Raw genomic sequence first — 17384 nt, 5'->3', positions numbered from 1 at the left:
TGCTTTTGCTTTGGATATTGAGAAGAATTACTACCTCCGTTGAAGTCGCTATTATTCTAGTTTGTTTTCTTATTCATTTACTCTTTTGATTACTTATTAACCCTGTTTAGATAAGGATGTTGCATTTTGGGATTTATTAATGCAAAGAACTATTTTTACTTTTAATTAATTTTCAATTCCTATTTTATTTAATTTATCATGTCTTCTTTTTATATTTCTGTGAACGTTATATTCATGTCAATGGAGTAGACTCCCAACTTGACTTGGGGGTTGATTAAAAGGAGACCCTTGAGTTGGAATGCTCAAGTGATTAGTTAAATTGGAAGTTGTTGGCTAGTTCTCTATTTACTAACGCTAATCCTTCCATAAGGAGAGGATTAGGACTTGCGAATAAGAGTTAGCTCAATTACTTGACTTTCTTTTATTTAGTAAGGGTTAACTAAGTGAAAAAAAACCACCTCTTGATACTACACTTGAGAGAATTCCAACAAGGATAGAACTTCCAATTAATCATTCCCCCGGTCAAGGATTTTTATTTGATTATATAAATCTCTTTTAATTTACATGGCTTTAATTCACAATCCTTTATTTTTCTGTTCTCCAACTCAAAAATTCCTCGGAAAATTCCTGACTGATTAAATATCACCCTTTTGTCAACTCGTTGGGAGACGACCTGGGATTTCTACTCCTAGTATTTTTATTCTAAAATTGTGATAACCCTTTCTAAATTGATAAGCGGATTTTCGTCGGTTAGGAACTGTACTCGCAACGTTATTTCTATACTAATTTCTTAATTGGCTGATTTCTGCCTCCATCAATGACGCATACGCGCGAGGGCAAATTTTAGCAATATGACACGTACGCATGGACGAAGCACACACGTGGATTGGCAAAATTGACCATTCACGCGTATGCGTGGGCGACTGATGAGCGGATAATTTATACGCTTTTTGGCATTGTTTTCTAGTAGTTTTTAGTATAATTTAGTTAGTTTTTACTATGTTTTTATTAGTTTTTAAATAAAAATCACATTTCTAGACTTTACTATGAGTTTGTGTGTTTTTCTGTGATTTCAGGTAATTTCTGGATGAAATTGAGGGAATTGAGCAAAAATTTGATTCAGAGGCTGAAGAAGGACTGCATATGCTGTTGGATTCTGACCTCCCTACACTCGAAGTGGATTTTCTGGAGCTACAGAAGCCCAATTGGCGTGCTCTCAATTGCGTTGGAAAGTAGACATCCAGGGCTTTCCAGCAATATATAATAGTCCATACTTTGCTCGAGTTTTGATGATGCAAACTGGCGTTCAAACGCCAACTTCCTGCCCTATTCTAGAGTTAAACGCCAGAAACAGGTTGCAAATCAGAGTTAAACGCCAGAAACAGGCTACAACCTGGCGTTTAACTCCAAAAAGAGTCTCTACACATGAAAGCTCAATGCTCAGCCCAAGCACACACCAAGTGGGCCCGAAATTGGATTTCTGCATCATTTACTTATCTCTGTAAACCCTAGTAACTAGTTTAGTATAAATAGGACTTTTTACTATTGTATTTACATCTTTGGAACGTTTAGTCCTTAGACAATAGAGGCTGGCCTCACAGCCATGCCTAGACCTTTCACTTATGTATTTTCAACGGAAGAGTTTCTATACCCTATAGATTAAGGTGTGGAGCTCTGCTGTTCCTCATGAATTAATGCAAAGTACTATTGTTTTTCTATTCAATTCAAGCTTATTCTTATTCCAAGATATCCACTCGTACTTCAACCTGATGAATGTGATGATCCGTGACACTCATCATCATTCTCGCCTATGAACGCGTGCTTGACAACCACTTCTGTTCTATCTACAATAGCTTGAGCATTTATCTCTTGGGCTTCTGGTTCAGATCAGAGTCTTCGTGGTATAAGTGGTGTACGAAATTGTGTTCCATGTTCTTTGTACTTGTGTGAGAGTAACAATATATAATTGTATTGAATCCTCATCGTGGCTCTATGTGTGGACACAACTCCGTTCAACTGACCAGCAAGTGCACTGGGTCGTCCAAGTAATACCTTACGTGAGTAAGGGTCGAATCCCACGGAGATTGTTGGTATGAAGCAAGCTATGGTCACCTTGTAAATCTCAGTTAAGTTGACTCATATGGGCTACAATATATTATGTAAATAAAACATAAAGTAAGGATAGAAATACTTATGTAAATCATAGGTAGGAATTTCAGATAAGCGAATGGAGATGCTTTTCGTTCCTCTGAACCTCTGCTTTCCTGCTATCTTCATCCAATTAGTCTTACTCCTTTCCATGGCTGGCTGTATGCAAGGGCATCACCGTTGTCAGTGGCTACATCCCCTCCTCTCAGTGAATCATATGCTCACGCACCCTGTCACGGCACGGCTATTCATCTGTCGGTTCTCGATCATGCTGGAATAGGATTTACTATCCTTTTGCGTCTGTCACTAACGCCCAACAATCGCGAGTTTGAAGCTCGTCACAGTCATTCAATCATTGAATCCTACTCAGAATACCACAGACAAGGTTTAGACCTTCCGGATTCTCTTGAATGCCGCCATCATTCTAGCTTACGCCACGAAGATTCTGGTTAGAAGATCTAAGAGATACTCATTCTAGCTTAATTCATGTAGAACAGAAGTGTTTGTCAGGCACGCGTTCATAGGGGAGAATGGTGATGAGCGTCACACATAATCATCACCTTCATCATGTTCTTGAGTGCGAATGGATATCTTAGAAGAGAAATAAGAGGAATTGAATAGAAAACAGAAGTACTTTGCATTAATCTTTGAGGAACAGCAGAGCTCCACACCTTAATCTATGGAGTGTAGAAACTCTACCGTATGAAAATACATAAGTGAAGGTCCAGGCATGGCCGTGTGGCCAGCCCCTATGGTCTAAGAACAATGCGTTCACAGATGCCTAATACAATAGTAAGAGGTCCTATTTATAATAAACTAGCTACTAGGGTTTACATGAGTAGTAATTGATGCATAAATCCACTTCCGGGGCCCACTTGGTGTGTTCTTGGGCTTGGGCTTGAGTGTTACACGTGCAGAGGCCATTTGTGGAGTTGAACGCCAGTTTCTGTGCCAGTTTGGGCGTTCAACTCTGGTTTTGGATCCTTTTCTGGCGCTGGACGCCAGATTTGGGCAGAAGGCTGGCGTTGAACGCCAGTTTACGTCGTCAATTCTTGGCCAAAGTATGGACTATTATATATTGCTGGAAATCCCTGGATGTCTACTTTCCAACGCAATTGGAAGCGCGCCATTTCGAGTTCTGTAGCTCCAGAAAATCCACTTTGAGTGCAGGGAGGTCAGAATCCAACAGCATCAGCAGTCCTTTTTCAACCTCTGAATCTGATTTGTGCTCAAGTCCCTCAATTTCAGCCAGAAAATACCTGAAATCACAGAAAAACACACAAACTCATAGTAAAGTCCAGAAATGTGAATTTAACACAAAATCTATTAAAAACATCCCTAAAAGTAACTAGATCCTACTAAAAACATACTAAAAACAATGTCAAAAAGCGTATAAATTATCCGCTCATCAATAAGCTAGAATTATTGGCAGTCATTCTTGAGATCCGAAAAGTCTAAACCTTGTTTGTGGTATTCCGAGTAGAATCTGGGAAGGGATGACTCTGATGAGCTTCAAACTCGCGAGTGTTGGGCATAGTGACAGACGCAAAAGGATCACTGGATCCTACTCCAACATGATCGAGAACCGACAGATGATTAGCCGTGCGGTGATAGCGCATTTGGACCATTTTCACTGAGAGGACGGGAAGTAGCCATTGACAACGGTGATGCCTAACATACAGCTTGCCATGGAAAGGAGTATGAATGATTGGATGAAGGAAATAGGAAAGCAGGGATTCAGAAGAAACAAAGCATCTCCATACGCTTATCTGAAATTCTCACGAATGAATTACATAAGTATCTCTATCTTATTTTCTGTTATTTATATTTTAATTATCAAAATCCTATAACCATTTGAATCTGCCTGACTGAGATTACAAGGATGACCATAGCTTGCTTAAAGGCGACAATCTCCGTGGGATCGACCCTTACTCACGTAAGGTTTATTACTTGGACGACCCAGTGCACTTGCTGGTTAGTTGTGAAGTTGTGAAGAAGAATTTGAGATTATGAACGTGCGTACTGAGTTTTTGGCATCGTGGCTAGAGATCACAATTTCGTGCACCAATTTTTTGGCGCCGTTGCTGGGGATTGTTCGAGTTTGGACAACTGACGGTTCATCTTGTTGCTCAGATTAGGTAATTTTATTTTAATTTTAAGCTTTTTGTTTTTATTATTTTTAATTTCGAAAAAAAATTTTCAAAAAAATAAATTATTCTATGTTCTTCAGAACTTTTAAGAATGAATTCTAGAGTTTCATGAGATATGTTGAATCCTGGCTGGCTGTTAAGCCATGTCTAATCTTTTGGACCGAGGTTTCAACTCATCATCACAAGAGCTTTTTTATTCTCATCAATTCAGCTGTTGTATGCCTGATTTGTATGCTAAAGCTTGGCTGGCCATTGGCCATGTCTAGTGTTTTGGACCAGAGCTTTCACTGAAAGCTTGGCTGGCTAGTAAGCCATGTCTAATTCCTGGACCGGAATTTTAGGCTGACATTGCATGATTCTTGGAATTCTTATTAAAAATTTTGAAATCCTTATTTTTCTTTTTCCAAATAATTTTCGAAAAATCCAAAAAAATTAATAAAATCATAAAACCAAAAAGAATTTTGTATTTCTTGTTTGAGTCTTGTGTCAAATTTTAAGTTTGATGTCAATTGCATATTTTTAATTTTCATTTAAATTTTTGAAGAACACATGCATTGAATCTTGTTCTTCATGATCTTCAAGTTGTTCTTGATGATCTTCTTTGTTTGATCTTTGCATTTTCATGTTTTGTGTCTTTTCTTGTTTTTCATATGCATTTTCAATTTGTTAGTGTCTAAAGTTTGAAAATTTCTAAGTTTGGTGTCTTGCATGTTTTTCTTTTCTTAAAAATTTTCAAAAATAAATCTTGATGTTCATCTTGATCTTCAAAGTGTTCTTGGTGTTCATCTTGACATTCAAAGTGTTCTTACATGCATTAGTTGTTTTGATTCATAATTTCTGTGTTTTGATTCAATTTGGTGTTTTTCTCTCTCTTCACTAAAAATTCAAAAATAAAAAAATATCTTTCCCTTTTCTTCTCATAAATTTCGAATATTTGAGTTGACTTTTTCAAAATTTAGTTGTTTCTTATGAGTCAAATCAAATTTTCAATTTAAAAATTCTATCTTTTTCAAATCTTTTTCAAAAATCAAATCTTTTTCATTTTTTTCTTTCATATTTTCAAAAATTTCAAATTGATTTTAAAAAATCTTTTTCTTAAATTTCATTTTATAATTTCAAAATCTTTACTAACAATTAATGTGATTGATTCAAAATTTTTTAAGTTTGTTACTTGCCTATTAAGAAAGGTTCAATCTTTAAATTTTAGAATCATATCTTTTAGTTTCTTGTTAGTCAAGTAATCAACTTTAATTTTCAAAATCAAATCTTTTTAATTTCCGATTCAAATCTTTTTCAAAATGATTTTCAATCATATCTTTTTCTATTTCAATCATACCTTTTTCAAAGATTAATTTCAATATCTTTTCTAACTTCGTATCTTTTCAAAATTGATTTTCAAAATCCTTTTTAATTAACAACTTAACTTTTTGTTTGGTTTTCAAAATTCTTATCTTTTTCAAAACCATCTAACTACTTTTCTCTCTTATTTTCGTAAATCACTAACCTCTTTTTCAAAATTTCTTTTCATTAACTAATTGTTTTAATTTTTAATTTTAATTTTACTCCTTCTCTTAATTTTCGAATTCTAATTAACATTTAAAATAAAAAAATATTTTTATTTTATTTTTATTTAATTTTCAAATTCTTCCCCCTCTAATCTCTTTCTATTTATTTATTTATCTACTAACACTTCTCTTCTACTCATAATTCGAACCTCCTCTTCTTCTCTGTGTTCGAGTTTTTCTCTTCTCCTTTTTCTATTCTTCTCTTCTTATACACACATAAGGAATTTCTATACTGTGACATAGAGGATTCCATATTTTCTTTTTTATTCTCTTCTTTTTCATTTGAGCAGAAACAAGGATAAGAATATTCTTGTTGAAGCTAATCCTGAACCTGAAAGGACTCTGAAGAGGAAGCTAAGGGAAGCTAAAGCACAACTCTCTGGAGAGAACCTGACAGAAATTTTCAAAAAAGAAGGAAACATGGTCGAACCCAATAACAATGCCAACAATGCAAGGAAAATACTTGGTGACTTCATTGCACCCTCTTCTGACTTCTATGGAAGAAGCATCTCAATTCCTGCCATTGGAGCAAACGACTTTGAGCTTAAGCCTCAATTAGTTTCTCTAATGCAACAGAATTGCAGGTTTCATGGACTTCCATTGGAAGATCCTCATCAGTTTTTAGCTGAATTCCTGTAAATCTGTGACACTGTCAAGACCAATGGAGTTGATCCCGAGGTCTACAGGCTTATGCTTTTCCCTTTTGCTGTAAGAGACAAAGCTAGAACATGGTTGGATTCACAACCTAAGGAAAGCCTGAACTCTTGGGAAAAGCTGGTCAGTACTTTCCTGGCTAAGTTCTTTCCACCTCAAAAGATGAGCAAGCTTAGAGTGGAAATCCAAACCTTCAGACAAAAGGAAGGAGAATCCCTCTATGAAGCTTGGGAAAGATACAAGCAACTGATCAAAAGGTGTCCTACTGACATGCTTCCAGAATGGAGCATCATAAGTACATTCTATGATGGTCTATCTGAGTTGTCAAAAATGTCATTGGACCATTCTGCAGGAGGATCTCTTCATTTGAAAACCCCTGTAGAAGCTCAGGAACTCATTGAAATGGTTGCAAATAACCAGTTCATGTACACCTCTGAGAGGAATCCTGTGAACAATGGGATGCCTCAGAAGAAGGGAGTTCTTGAAATTGATACTCTGAATGCCATATTGGCTCAAAACAAAATATTGACTCAGCAAGTCAATATGATTTCTCAGAGTCTGAATGGATTGCAAGCTGCATTCAACAGTACTAAAGAAGCATCTTCTGAAGAAGAAGCTTATGATCCTGAGAACCCTGCAATGGCAGAGGTGAATTACATAGGAGAACCCTATGGAAACACCTATAATCCTTCATGGAAAAATCATCCAAATTTCTTATGGAAGGACCAACAGAAGCCTCAACAAGGCTTCAGCAATAATGGTGGAAGAAATAGGTTTAGCAATAGCAAGCCTTTTCCATCATCTTCTCAGCAACAGACAGAGAATTCTGAACAGAGCCATTCTGGCCTGGCAACCATAGTCTCTGATCTATCCAAGACCATACTAAGTTACATGAATGAAACAAGGTCCTCCATTAGAAATTTGGAGGCACAGGTGGGTCAGCTGAGTAAGAAGATTACTGAAACACCTCCCAGTACTCTCCCAAGCAATACAAAAGAAAATCCCAAGAGAGAGTGCAAGGCCATAACTATGACTAACATGGCCAAACCTGGAGAGAGTGAGGAGGACGTGAATCCCAGTGAGAAAAGCCCCATGGGATGTCCTCTGGACAGAAAGGAGTTTCCCTTTGAGGAACTCAAGGAATCTGAGGCTCTTACTGAGACCATAGAGATTCTACTGAACTTCCTTCTGCCATTCATGAGCTCTGATGAATATTCTTCCTCTGAAGAGGATGAAGACATCACTGAAGAGCAAGTTGCTAAATATCTAGGAGCAATCATGAAGCTGAATGCCAAGTTATTTGGTAATGAGACTTGGGAGGATGAACCCCCCTTGTTCACCAATGAACTGAATGCATTAATGAGGCAGATATTACCTCAGAAGAAACCGGATCCCGGAAAATTCTTCATACCTTGTACCATAGGCACCATGACCTTTGAGAAGGCTCTGTGTGACCTGGGGTCAGGGATAAACCTCATGCCACTCTCTGTAATGGAGAAACTGGGAATCTTTGAGGTACAAGCTGCAAGAATCTCACTAGAGATGGCAGACAAATCAATGAAACAGGCTTATGGACTAGTAGAGGACGTGCTTGTGAAGGTTGAAGGCCTTTACATCCCTGCTGATTTCATAATCCTAGACACTGGGAAGGATGAGGATGAATCCATCATCCTTGGCAAACCCTTCCTAGTGACAGCAAAAGCAGTGATTGATGTTAACAGAGGAGAGTTGGTCCTTCAGTTGAATGAGGACTACCTTGTATTTATAACTCAAGGTTCTCCTTCTGTAACCATAGAGAGGAAGCATGAAAAGCTTCTCTCAATACAGAGTCAAATAAAACCCCCACATTCAAACTCTATGTTTGGTGTTGGGAGGCCACAACCAAACTCTAAGTTTAGTATTGAGAGGCCCCAACCCTGCTCTGATTATCTGTGAGGCTCCATGAGAGCTCACTGTCAAGCTATTGACATTAAAGAAGCGCTTATTGGGAGGCAACCCAATGTTATTTAATTATATCTATTTATTTTCCATTGCTATTTTATGTTTTCTATAGGTTGATAATCATGTGAAGTCACAAAAACAACTGAAAAATCAAAAACAGAATGAAAAACAGAATAAAAAATAGCTCACCCTGGAGGAAAAGCTTACTGGCGTTTAACGCCAGAACAGAGCGTCTACTTGGTGTTTAACGCTAGAAATGGGAGAAAAGCTGGCATTAAACGCCAGAAACAAGCAGCAACCTGGCGTTTAACGCCAGGAGTGCACTCTAAGGGCGTTTTGCACGCCTAGATGGAGCAGGGATGCTAAGTCCTTGACCCCTCAGGATCTGTGGACCCCACAGGATCCCCACCTACGCCACCTCTTCTTCTCTCCTCTTCACACCCTTTCATAACACTCTTCCCCATATACCCTTCACCAAACACCTCCATATCTCTTCCCCAAAACCCCTCACCACTCCTTCATTTTCACACATTACAAACACTTCTTCGGCCTTGAGAGTTTAGAACCCTGATTTCATTTTCTCTGCATTTTTCTTTTAGTATCATGTACTTTCTTTTTTATTTCCTTTTTTGTGGAGATTGGGATATGGGGATTCAGAATTAGAAACACTCTGTAATTTACTTTCTCTGTAATTCTGTTTACTTTGAATGCACTTTTCAATTTCAATTTCCATTCCCAGAGCTATGAACGACTAAACCCCTCTTCATTGAGTTAGGGAGCTCTGTTGTAATTCAATGGATCAATAATAGTTTTCATTCTTCTTCCACTGTCTTTTCTCTTGATTTTTCTAGAAAGCTTTCAAAATTTGGATTTCCTCTGAACCTTGAGAGAGGAATGAGGAAATCATGCTAGAAATGCTTTCTCACATCGGATTAGGTTGGGGGTTGGATGGATATAGTGACATGTAATCCTACCAATACTTTGATCTATGAAGGTGTGTGGTATAATCAGTGACCAAACTTCATCTCTTTCCATGAGCAATTAAATCAAGACATTGGGAAATTGTTCAAGCTTAGAGAGATTGGTGAGCTAAGACATTGGGATCCAATCACCTAAGATTGCTAAGAAGATCAATGAATACATTGATTGAGGAAGAGATGAAAATGATTTGATCCGGAGAATGCAACATCTCCTAAGCCCAATGAATTCCCCACTTCTGATCTTTCCCCTTTCTGTAATTCCGTGCTTACATTTTTGCTGAATCATTCCCAATCCCTTTTAAGTTTCTGCAATTCAATTTCCTGTAATTTAAGTTTCTGCACTTTAACTTCTGCTCTTTACATTCTGTAATTTAAATTCAGTCATTTACATTTCTTGCTCTTTAAGTTTTACCCAATTTAAATTCTGCAATCCTCAATTCAATTCTGTCTAGTTCAGCTAGAACACTCCTTCAATTAAAGTTGCTCAACCAATCAATCCCTGTGGGATTCGACCTCACTCTATTGTGAGTTTTTACTTGACGATAATTCAGTATACTTGCCAAGGGAAATTTGTTGAGAGACAGATTTTTGTGCATCAATTAGTCATGCTGAGGATCATCATGTGGTTAATTGAAATTTATGGTGGAACACCAAACTTAGTATCACACTTTTCCTCTTTAATTGTTGACTCATGACATAATCACCTTGGTGTACAACACCAAACTTAACTCCTTGCAATACATGGAAATCTACTTAACTCTTTTATTGAAACAGATAAGGAAAAAGAGTTACCTCTGGTTGGGTTGCCTCCCAACAAGCACTCCTTTAACGTCACTAGCTTGACGGTTATTTCATTAGTTGAGCTTGTACTTCATCTTGGGGCTTTCCCCCATATTGCCCAGATAGTGTTTGAGCCTTTGTCCATTCACAGTAAAGGTTCACTGTGAGCTTTCTTCGATGATCTCTATGTGTCCATAAGGTGAGACTTTGGTGACAAGAAAGGGTCCTGACCACCTTGACTTTAGCTTTCCAGGGAAGAGCTTTAGCTTGGAGTTGTAAAGGAGCACTCTCTGTCCTTCTTCAAAGCTCCTTGGTGCCAAATTGAGGTCATGCTTTTTCTTTGCCCTTTCCTTATAAATTTTGGCATTTTCATAGGCTTGGGATCTGAACTCTTCGAATTCTTGTAGTTGCAGGATCCTTCTTTCACTAGCAGCATTATTGTCAAGGTTCAGTAGTTTGAGAGCCCAGAATGCTTTATGTTCAAGCTCCACTGGTAGATGACATGCCTTTCCATACACCAGTTGATATGGAGACATCCCAATTGGTGTCTTGAAGGCTGTCCTATATGCCCAAAGAGCGTCATCCAACTTCTTTGACCAGTCTTTTCTTGAAGCTCCCACAGTTTTTTCGAGAATCCTTTTGAGCTCTCTGTTGGATATGTCTATTTTCCCGCTTGTTTGAGGATGATAAGGTGTGGCCATTAACTCGTTCAAAAACTTGGCATAGAGTGGCATTTGCTCTAGTGCTTCAGCAAAGGGGATATTAATTTGGAGTCTCTTGAAAACTTCCATGAATCTGGAGAATTGGTTGTCCTTTTTGTTCTTCTTCAATCATTGAGGGTAGGGAGCTTTTGGAATGTATGGTCTTAGGACTTCTTTTTCTTGAGGTGGGGTGGGGGCAGGTGCTTGTGCTTCCTCTGTATCATTTAAGCTTTCATCCACTTTCTTCCCTTGTGTTTCCTTTGAGGCCTCCTTCAGTTCCTTCCCACTCCTTAGTGTAATGGCCTTACACTCCTCCCTTGGGTTTGCAATGGCATCATTAGGGGAACTATGGGATGGAATTTGCTTAGATAGGCATCCCACTTGTGCCTCAAGCTTCTTGATGGCAGCCCCCTGGTTTTGTATATTAGATCTTAACTCCTCTTTGAAAGCTCTCATGTCCTTAGACTCCTTGCAAAGTTCTCCTAGCAAGGCCTCAATCCAGGATAATATATCCTTAGCTGGTGGTGGTAGGTTGGAATTTGAAGGTTGAGAATAGCTATTTTGGGCTTGATTTGGAGGCTGGAAGGAGTTGTTGCGTGGGGCTTGAGATGATCATTGGTTGGAGTGTTGGTAAGTGGAATTGTTATAATGGTTGGAATTTTGGGGCCTATATTCTTGGTTCTGGTTTTGCTGGTTTCCCACCCAAAGTTTGGGTGGTTCGTCCAACCAGGATTGTAGGTTTTAGAGTGTGGATCATAAGGTTGTCTTGATGAGTTTCCAACATAATTGGCTTACTCCCCATCACCTCCTTCCTCTGCATCCACTCCTTCTTGAGCTGGTGGTTGAGTATTGACTGCTACAACTTGGTTCCTCTCCATCTGCTTGGTGAGGTCTGCCAAATGCTTGATGATTAATGAAAGGAATAATTTGTCGGTATAGAATTTCACAAATGAAGTTGATAAACCACTATTTCATGGTTTATCTTGTGCTCAATTGAGTGGATTTTATCAACTCTTTACCCACTTATTCATGGTATTTGCATGGTTTTACATTTGCCTTCCTAATTATGTGCTTTGATTGAAAACATGCTTCTTTGGCCTTAAATTCCCTATGTTTAATACTCTCTTATTACCATTAGATGCCTTGATATGTGTGTTAAGTGATTTCAGAGATTACAGGGCAGGAATGACTCAGAGGATAAAAAGGAAGCATGCAAAAGTGGAAGGAATACAAGAAATTGGAGAAATTGCTAAGCTGTCCAGCCTGACCTCTTCGCACTCAAACAGCTATAACTTTAGCTACAGAGGTCCAAACGACGCGGTTCCAGTTGCGTTGGAAAGCTAACATCCGGGGCTTCGATTTAATATATAATATGCCAAAGTTTCTCTGACGCTAAGCGACGCGATCGCGTGCTCCATGCGGCCACGTTGCAGTGATGGAAATCAGCGTATTTGAATTCTACTCCAGCGATTTCTGGGCTGTTTTCGACTCAGTTTGCGGCCCAAAAAACTCAGATTAGAGGCTATAAAGTTGAGGGATTGCATCCATTCAAAGGGAGGCTTTCACATTCACAATTTGAGGAGTAGATGTAGTTTTTAGAGAGAGAGGTTCTCTCCTCTCTCTTAGGATTAGGATTTAGAACTTCTCTTAGTATTAGGAGTGACTCTCAATCCCAGGTTCAATGTTCTTTTTATTTATTTCTCCAATTTAATTTGTATGCCAGATTTAAGTTCTTTTGTGAATGCAATTCGAGGTGTTTTCAGATTTAATTTTGCTTTGCTTTATTTATATGAATGCTTTTAATTTAATTTAGATATTTTCTCTTTTGGTCTTGGTTAAGAAATCAGTAACTCAGGAGTTATCCAATTCAACAGCATAATTGATAATTGTTATCCTTGCTAATTAAATTGATCTTCAATAATCCCAATCTTTTCTTAGGAATTAACTAGGATTCAAAGATCTAACTAATTAGTCACTTGACCTTCCCTTGTTATAGCGAAGGTTAACTAAGTGGAATTAAGATTCAGTTTTCATCATCATTGATAAGGATAACCAGACTGGACTTTCAATTTCTCATACTTTGCCAAAAGTTGCCTTACAGTTATTTATTTATTTTAATTGCTATTTAAATTATTTGTCATAATTATTCCTCTTTCTCAAAACCCCAATTTACAATCTCTATAACCAATAATAAGAATATACTTCCCTGCAGTTCCTTGAGAAGACGACCCGAGGTTTGAATACTCGGTTAACAATTTTTAAGGGGTTTGTTACTTGTGACAACCAAAACGTTTGTATGAAAGGACTTTTGAAGGTTTAGAAACTATATTTGCAACGAGGATTTATCCGCAAATTTCTAGACCACGCAAAAGTTCTCTCATCAAAATGGCGCCGTTGCTGGGGAATTGCAAACGTGTGCCTTATTATTGGTTATTGTAAATATTTTTACTTTTTGCTTGTTTATTTGTTCTTATTTATTTTTTGTTTTTATTTTTGCTTTGTTCATAAATTAAGAGGTTATTGGTTTTTATTTAACTATTAAAAATTTTTCCAAAAAAACTTTTAGTGTTCAAGTTGTTCTTCGTGTTCATCTTGACCTTCAAGTTGTTCTTAGTTATTTTCTTCATTTTGATCTAAAAATTTTTAAGTTTGGTGTTATTTTATTGTTTTTCTCTTTCCTTATTAAATTCAAAAATTCAAAATTTCAAAATCAAATTTCAAAATTCAAATTTCAAATCTCAAATTTCAAAATTCAAATTTCAAAAAATTTAAAATTCAAAATTTCAAAATTTAATTTTCAAATTCAAAATTTAAATAACCTTTTAATTTAAATTTGTTTTTATTTTTTAATTTTTATTTACTACTATGAACTCTCACCCCCATCGCTATGAGTCTGGTTACAATTATGTTGCAGGAAGAAGAAATTACAATGAGAACAGGCATCAAGGTTGGAACAATCAAAGATGGGAGGAGCCACAAGGATTTGATCAACCCTCATGGCAACAACCACCTCCAATGGACTATCAACAACCACCACCATATGCCTATGAAACCTCTCCTCAACATGACTTTGAACCACCACACTCACAAGCCCCTTTTCACCATTCACCTCCATATGACCCTAACCCGTATCCACCATACCAACCACCTTATGAGCTAAATGAACCCTCCTATCCACCCCAAACCTCTATGGAGAAAGCACATACTGATCTAAACTCTACTATACAAGCTCTCGTCGCCCAAATCGGACCACCAAATACCTTCAACAATCAAGCCTCAAGCTCTAGTGCACTTCCTTTTCAACCACATAATGATCTCTCTATCCCATCACCACCATCCATGGAAGAGCACCCACATCCATCAATCCAAGAGCAACATGATCCCAATGATGCTATTGACATAGAACAAGAGCGAAGGGATCATCTTCGCGAATCCATACTTCATAAAAGAGTTTCGAACAGAGAGTTGCGCGACCGCAAGGCTGCACTCGCGCCAATCGCACAAAATAGTCCACGTGATCGCATGACCCACGCGTCCGCGTCACCTGACCTTATCGCGCACCACGCGACTGCGTCACTCACGCGTTCGCGTCACAAGCGGCGCACAGAATATCCAGATCAACCAAATTTCTTATCTTTTCTTCTCTAATCCTTATTTTTCTTATCTTTTCTTATTTCTTTCTTCTTGCTTTCTTATTTTCTCTCACTTCCATTCTATTTTATTTAATTTATTTGCATACTTTCATTCATTGCATATTTTTAAAATTATTATTGGTGTTCAAATGTTCTTATTCAACTGTTACATCTTTTCTGGTATTTTCTTGGTGCTTAGTGACTTGTTTCATTCTTATTGAGTAATATTATTTAAATCAATGCCAATCTTTTATATCTGTATTACTCTTGCATTGACATGAATTTATATTATCTCTCTTTCCCCACTCTCTTCTCCATTGTTGCAAATTTTGCACCACTGGCATGCCATGGCTTCTATTGTTTTCTCACGTACATATTGAAGCTTCCATGTAAATGAGACCATTATCATTTGGCATTAACCCACCCATACTTCATTTATTTTCTTATCTTTATTTCTGGGTTACTTTTCTTCCCTTTTTCTTTCAGGATGGCCACCCGGAAGAGAACCGGAAGACATTTCCATGGGGAGACAAACAAGTCCATCTGCAAAATCCTTAGAGAAAAGCAACAGTTGAAACAATCCGTCCACCTGCAAATCTCAGCATGCACCGAGGACGGTGCAATCTTTAAGTGTGGGGAGGTCGATACTGATCTCCGTGGGTTAGTACCTTCCTATCTCAAACACCAATGTTTTATTTTTTACTTGTTAGTTGTTGCATTTGCATATTTAATTGCATGTTTATTTGATTTTATGCATTTAGTTACTACTTGGTTGAAGTAATATTTTCTTTTTCAAGAAATTTTATAGCATTTCACTAATTTAAAAAATTTTTTGTGTTAAATTTGTTTGAAGTTGTAATTGGAACACGGTTTTTGAGCCAAAGAACACACAACCTGTGAGACTTTGAGCTTATTTACATGGTTACATTATTTAACCATAAATATTATTCTTGTGTGTTTACTTCTCTATAATTGTGATCTTTACTCTGTTTCAGTCTATATGTCCAATATTTAGTGTATTTACATGTTTGCATATGATTGAGGCCATTATTTGATTTTAGCTCACTTATCCCAAATAAGCCTACCCTTTAAATCACCCTTGTCAGCCACTTTGAGCCTTTTAATCCCATTTATTTTATATTTTATCACATCACTAGCCTTAAGCAGAAAAACAATTAAATATCCCAAATGAATCTTTGGTTAGCTTAAGATAGAGATTTGATGCCAGGGCATCTTGGCCAGTTTCACTAACCTTTTCTTTACTGTTTTTAGGTTAGTTTCATGCATTTCCTTAGGAAATAAGCTAGTTTTGGATAGATATTCACTTACACCTTGATTCAAGCATACATTATGCATTTTACATTATTTCATGAGGATTTTGCATAAGTTTAGTGACAAATTGTATGTTGCATTGCCCATGACTTGGACTAGAACTTTGATGCGCTCTATTGCTTGATTTCAGGACCAAAGGAAGCAAGGAATGGGAGGTAACTTGCAAAGTTAATGAGAAAAGTGATTGCCAATAACGCTCTCAAAGCCATCATTGACCACGTTAAGAGTCACGTTAACTAAGTTAACGTGAACTCTAACGTGGAGAAGGGAAGTTGAGCCAACGTTAGTGACACTTAACATTGTCACTAACGTTGGCAAATGCTCATAAGTGGCCACGTTAGAGTCCATGTTAACTTAGTTAATGTGGCCTCTAACGTTAGAATGGGGGAGAAACGCCAACGTTAGTGACATTCAACATTGTCACTAACGTTGGCCTAAGGAGAAACATACCACGTTAACTCCCACGTTAACTTGGTTAACGTGGGAGCTAACGTAAGAAGCAAGCATGGTCGACAACGTTAGTGACACCCAACATTGTCACTAACGTTGGAAGCAACCACACAACCCCCCAAGGAGCCACGTTAACTTCCACGTTAACTTAGTTAACGTGGAAGCTAACGTTGATGAGTGAAAGAATGGCCAACGTTAGTGACACTCAACATTGTCACTAACGTTGGGGATGGCTAAGCATGGCCACGTTAGAAGCCACGTTAACCTAGTTAACGTGGACTCTAACGTGAGGCATAGGGGCACCTTGGAACGTTAGTGACAATGTTTAGTGTCACTAACTTTCTCGAAGGATGGCAAGCCCACGTTAAAGAGCCACGTTAACTAAGTTAACGTGGGCTCTAACGTGGGAACAAAGGGGGCTTTTCAAAGTTATTGGAAATGTTAAGTCTCAATAACGTGTGCGAAGGACTTAGAGGCAACGTTAGTGGCAACGTTTATGCCACTAACGTTGAAGTTAACATGGCTTTTACTTAGTAACGTGAGTGAGAAAGTTGATTGTCACTAACGTTCTCGAACTTATATTTTCACTAAACGTTAACACCCCTACCGTCCTGAGCTAAGGTCTCTGCCCACTTCACATTTTCTCTCTGCAAGTAAAGCCAAGCCCAAATGAAGAAGAGAACTGCTTCAAACTCAATATCCAAAGGCCCAAGACTTGAAGAGCCAACTAGAAGCTGAGAGAAGTAGTAATATATAGGAGTATGTATTCTCCATCTTTGTTTTCATTTTCTAGAGCTATGAACAACTAAACCCCTTTCATTGGGTTAGGGAGCTCTGTTGTAATTTGATGGATCAATACTAATTTTCATTATTCTTCTTCTATCTTTTCTCTTGATTTTACTTGAAAGATTTTGATCTTCATCCAATTGAGTAGTTATCTTGGAAAAGAAGCTATTCAAACTTGGATCTCTTCTGAACCTTGAAAGAGGAATAAAGAGATGAAGCTAGAAATGCTTTCTCATGCTGGACCAAATTGGGTTTGGATGGGTAT

General features: G+C 37.7%; 1 non-coding gene across 1 annotated transcript; it reads right to left on the bottom strand.

Moving 5' to 3' along the window:
• Positions 1-6685: 6685 nt before the first annotated feature.
• On the bottom strand, positions 6686-6793 carry LOC148574203 (small nucleolar RNA R71). The gene has a single exon (XR_015906449.1). It is a non-coding gene; the product is annotated as a small nucleolar RNA R71 (small nucleolar RNA).
• Positions 6794-17384: the final 10591 nt, after the last annotated feature.

Source organism: Arachis ipaensis, chromosome B2, assembly GCF_059453495.1.
Source record: "Arachis ipaensis isolate K30076 ecotype BB chromosome B2, ASM5945349v1, whole genome shotgun sequence".
Classification (NCBI taxonomy): Eukaryota; Viridiplantae; Streptophyta; class Magnoliopsida; order Fabales; family Fabaceae; genus Arachis; species Arachis ipaensis.
This window is presented reverse-complemented; position numbering and strand designations above follow the sequence as displayed.